Source organism: Cervus canadensis, chromosome 4, assembly GCF_019320065.1.
Source record: "Cervus canadensis isolate Bull #8, Minnesota chromosome 4, ASM1932006v1, whole genome shotgun sequence".
Classification (NCBI taxonomy): domain Eukaryota; kingdom Metazoa; phylum Chordata; class Mammalia; order Artiodactyla; family Cervidae; genus Cervus; species Cervus canadensis.
In genome coordinates, this window is record NC_057389.1 from 66,186,498 (window position 1) to 66,192,273 (window position 5,776).

Genomic DNA, 5,776 nt, shown 5'->3' on the forward strand with positions numbered 1-5,776 from the left:
CACTTAGTTTTTATTTTAACTATTACGTGACAAAGAACGATTTTTATTACCCACAAAACAGCAAAAATAAAAGGACTTGAAATTGATGGGGAATATTTCCATAAAAGAGAATGAGGTTAAAAAAAAAAAAAAAAAGAGAATGAGGTTTTACGTCTTTAAATATGTATATGTACACATATGTAAATACACATAAATATTTATATATAAGACAATTTTGTTGAAATCTGAGTGATTTTCTTCTCTAGATCAATTTTATTTAGTCTTTGCATTTAATGATTGCATAATATTTTTATGACTGTACATTAATGAATGAATTTATACAAATCTTCTGGTATTCATATAAAAAGTTTGCCTACATTTTCACAGGGAAGACTCACTGGATTACTCTTCTCAAGGATCCCATCACTTCTCTGTTTCTCAGGCTGTAGGTAATAGGATTGAGCATTGGGGTGAGGATAGTGTAGAAGACAGCCAGATCCTTGTCCTCTGTTGGAGTATGAAGAAATCTTGGGTGTACATATGTGTAAGCAAAGGGCACATAGTAGAAAGTCCCCACAGAGAGGTGGGTACTGCAGGTTGAACAGGCTTTCTTTTTACCTTCTGCTGAGTTCATAGGATAGACAGCAAGGAGAACATGGCCATAAGAACATGCAATGCCAATGAAAGGCGACAAAAGAAATGCAGTGGTGCTCACAAACACTATGTACTCATAGATCCCGGTGTACACTCAGGCCAGAGTCAACATGGTAAGCCAAAGAGGCCAAGAGCAATCCTTCTGCACCTGCTAAAGTCAAGAAGAAGCAGCTCTGAATCCCACACCCAGTGAAGCAGATAGACTTGTTTCCAAATAGAAAATTTGACACCATTTTAGGGACAATTGCTAACACTGCTAAGTCACTTCAGTCTTGTCCAACTTTGGGTGACCCCATAGACAGTAGCCCACCAGGCTTCCCCAACCCTGGGATTCTCCAGGCAAGAACACTGGAGTGGGTTGCCATTTCCTTCTCCAATGCATGAAAGTGAAAAGTACCAACACTACACTACTTTAAATACAACTAATGAGACAGCAACAAAAACTCCAATCTAATCGTAAAATACATTAATAGTGGAGATGTAATTCAGGTCCATGAGGGAAAGCTAAGTAGGAAATACACGGGTGTGTGGAGATGGGTGTCCAGAAAGATGAGAAGGATCATGGAGAGATTGCCAAATAGAAACATTAGGAAAATGAGAACAATGAGAGTAAAAAGAAACATGCCTAATCTTGACGGGGGGAACAACCACAATAAAATGAAATCAATTGATGTCTGATTATAGTTTTCTTTGGGGCATTTACCTCATTTTTCCTAAAGGCAGAAATAACCATAAGTAAGGAAGTCAAGTATAAAACAGTAAGCTATTTTAAGTTATTATTTTAGCCAGGCTCTGTATAATAATTTAAACATTACAGTTCTTAAATGAAAGACATGAGCTTGCCAATTTTGGAGAAAGAAATCTTTTTTTGATGGATAGATTAGCATTTGAAAATACAAACACTTTTGGCCAAAGATTTTTCCAGGTAATTTTGCTGGTATAAAAATGATTATTTTGACATCATTTTGCTAGTTAGTTATATTGCCCTAGAAAAGCTCAATAACATCAAAATTAGATTTTGTATTCAAAATATATTCATAGAAAATCAATGAATGCATGCATTATAAAACTCTACAGTGAATAAACATTTATTGCTGTTGAGGAATGATTTCTCTTTCATAGTTTAGCCTTAAGGATGGAATGATATTTTTATTTACTGAGATGTTGTCACACAGAAATGTGAAATTAAGCTTCCCAAATAACAGTATTTAGTTCAACTGTTGTGGAATATAGACTGAATCCTTATTGTCAAGTACTATTTAAACAAAATTATTTTCTTCTTCACTTAATTTCTGAAATCTGTAGTTATAGCATTTTTATATCTCTTTGCTTCTCTAACACTTATAAGTTTAAAGTGATAAACTTTATGACACTCTGTCTACCCATTAACTTTTCTTGTATTTAAAACTCTTTGCAATTATAGATTATTGTTTAATTTCAATCACACATATTTACAATCTCTCCCTGTTAAACTCAACTGTCATGATGATAAAAAATAGATACCTTATGAATTACAGTTCAGATGAGGATAAGGCTCAATAAGAGACTAAATAGTTTAAGACTTTTTGAGAAATGAAATTTGGGAAAAGGAATGGTTAATTACTTACATGGAAAAAAATAGCTTCCTCAGAGTTTTCTTTGTGGAGGGGAAAGGAGTAATTCTCCAAAGAAACTGCAAGTGAACAAATTGTACAGAGTGTTCTGTATTTTAGTTGCAAATATTATAAGAGCCAAATATTATCACATACAAGAAAGTCTGCAACATGAAATAAAGATGCTACATGTGTGGGTGCACACACACATATAGAAACCCAAATTCATATTCATATACACAATCACAAACAAATATAGTTTGGTAAATTGACTGCAAACATGTAGAATAATAAAACATTTATAAATATAATATTATCATCTTCATATATGTGTGACATTATCATTTCACAATACAAATATCATTAAATATATAAAATAAAGTGTCTGGTACTATCTACTGCAAATTTAAAAGATTATACTAATAAAAGATCCAGTGAAAAATTTGAAATGCAAAATGCAAAACTCAACTAGGAATTAAAAAAAAGAAACAAAAATGTGAAAGGATTACCACTTGAAAGGATAGGAGAATTAGAGAATTAAAAAAAAAATAAACCAATGTATGCTAATTGTCACTTTAGTTAAAATAATAATTTTAAAGTTATTATTAAAGTTCAGTTCAGTCGCTAAGTCGTGTCTGAACTCTTTGCAACCCCATGAATGCCAGGCCTCCCTGTCCATCACCAACTCCCAGAGTTTACTCAAACTCATGTCCATTGAGTCGGTGATGCCATCCAACCACCTCATCCTATGTCATCTCCTTCTCCTCCTGCCCCCAGTTCCTCCCAGCATCAGGGTCTTTTCCAATGAGTCAACTCTTCGCATGAGGTGGCCAAAGTACTGGAGTTTCAGCTTCAGCATCAGTCCTTCCAATGAACACCCAAGACTGGTGTCCTTTAGGGTGGACTGGTTGGATCTCCCTGCAGTCCAAGGGATTCTCAAGAGTCTTTTCCAACAGCACAGTTCAAAAGCATGAATTCTTCAGCACTCAGCTTTCTTTATAGTCCAACTCTCATAAAGTTAAATAATAATACATGCAGAGTACATCATGAGAAACGTAGGGCTGGAGGAAGCACAAGCTGGAATCAAGATAGCTGGGAGAAATATCAATAACCTCAAATATGCAGGTGACACCACCCTTATGGCAGAAAGTGAAGAAGAACTAAAGAGCCTCTTGATGAAAGTGAAAGAGGAGAGTGAAAAAGTTGGCTTAAAGTTCAACATTTAGAAAACTAAAATCATGGCATCAGGTACCATCACTTCATGGCAAATAGATGAGGAAAGAGTGACTGACTATTTTTCTGGGCTCTGAAATCACTGCAGATGGTGATTGCAACTATGAAATTAAAAGACCCTTACTCTTTGGAAGGAAAGTTATGACCAACCTAAACAGAATATTAAAAAGCAAAGACATTACTTTACCAACAAAGGTCTGTCTAGTCAAGGCTATGGTTTTTCCAGTGGTCATGTATGGATGTGAGAGTTGGACTATACAGAAAGCTGAGTGTCAAAGAATTGATGCTTTTGAGCTGTGGTGTTGGAGAAGACTCTTGAAAGTCCCTTGGACTGCAAGGAGGACCAATCAGTCCATTGTAAAGGAGATCAGTCCTGGGTGTTCATTGGTAGGATCGATGTTGAAGCTGAAACTCCAATACTTTGGCCACCTGATGCAAAGAGCTGACTCATTTGAAAAGACACTGATGCTGGGAAAGATTGAGGTCAGGAGGAGAAGGGGACGACAGAAGATGAGATGGTTGGATGGCATCACTGACTCAAAGGACATGGGTTTGGATGGACTCTGGGAGTTGGTGATGGACAGGGAGATCTGGTGTGCTATGGTTCATGTGGTCGAAGCGATCAGACAGAACTGAGCGATTTAACTGACTGAAGATAAAATTAATTATATAAAAGATAAGTAATTTGCAATTGATATATATGAACCACAGAAAAGAATACAGAAAATAAAAAATAAATCTTTCATTGAAAGCATTTTCTTTTTTATTTATTTATTTATTTATTTTTCTTTTTATTGTAGTGGTTTTTGCCATACATTGACATGAATCAGCCATGGATTTACATGTGTTCCCCTTCCCAATCCCCCCTCCTGCCTCCCTCTCCATCCCATCCCTCTGGGTCTTCCCAGTGCACCAGCCCTGAGCACTTGTCTCATGCATCCAACCTGGGCTGGTGATCTGTTTCACTCTTAATAGTATACTTGTTTCAATGCTATTCTCTCAGAACATCCCACCCTAGCCTTCTCCCACAGAGTCCAAAAGTCTGTTCTGTACATCTGTGTCTCTTTTTCTGTTTTGCATATGGGGTTATCATTACCATCTTTTTAAATTCCGTATATTTGCATTAGTATACTGTATTGGTCTTTATCTTTCTGGCTTACTTCACTCTGTATAATGGGCTTCAGTTTCATCCATCTCATTAGAACTGATTCAAATGAATTCTTTTTAATGGCTGAGTAATATTCCATAGTGTAAAAACTCTAAACATTTTCTTGAAATATTTTTGAAAGTTCTAAATATTCCCTATAAATATGTAGTCACAAAAATGTCTTTACCAAGAAAATTCTAATAATGAGAATATTTATAAAGAAAGATTTATTAAAATATGATTTGTTTTTTTTAAAAATTATAGTTTTTTATTTTAGCAATATATATTAATATTAGGCACTGGCAAATTGCTTAATATATAATCAAAAAGGTTAATATAGAATCAGCACCTATGTGATTGTACAGTATGCTTATATGATAGCATCTCTACTCTTAAGGAATACAATTTATGTTACATATGATGTTTTAGATCATTTTCCATGTGGCTACAATTTTTCCTATTTTCAGAGGATACTTCACAGGGTGTGTGGCAGTGAGTCCCACTTTCTTTAATAAATACTGAGCTTTGATTAGGGTCAAATGAGTTGTTCTCATAGTTGATAAAAACTATCACTGTATACTTCATCATAGAATATCATAATTATTTTCAGTTATGCTTCAGAAGATGGTATAGTCGAGCATAGGCCCATGTATTGCTCACTATGTATCCAGAACAGTAGTTCATAGACAACATCAGCAGTTGGTTTTATTATCAGTTTATCTAGGTTTACTATCTTTTCACAATCAAATAAATTTTAAGAATTGTATAACAACATGTTTTAGGTTAATAAAGCCTCATGTCTTAAAAAACCGTGAATAAGGTTTCAAGCAGTCCATATAATATTATTTTTAAACATACATATTTTAATATAAATTATTCATGTATGTTTTTTAAGCCAACTTCATTCAAATAAAATTTTCTTTTTGGAGTTCCTTGAATAATGACACTACTGCTGCTGCTAAGTCACTTCAGTCCTGTCCAACTCTGTGCGGCCACATAGATGGTAGCCCACCAGGCTCCTCTGTCCCTGGGATTCTCCAGGCAAGAATATTGGAGTGGGTTGCCATTTCCTTCTCCAATGCATGCATGCATGCTAAGTCGCTTCAGTCTTGTCCGACTCTGTGCAACCCCATGGACAGCAGCCCACCAGGCTCCTCTGTCCACGGCATTC

At 35.3% G+C, this 5,776-nt stretch overlaps 1 pseudogene; it reads right to left on the reverse strand.

Annotated features, from left to right (window-relative positions):
- Window positions 1–373: 373 nt before the first annotated feature.
- On the reverse strand, window positions 374–1,160 carry LOC122440856 (annotated as a pseudogene).
- Between the last annotated feature and the right edge of the window lie 4,616 nt (window positions 1,161–5,776).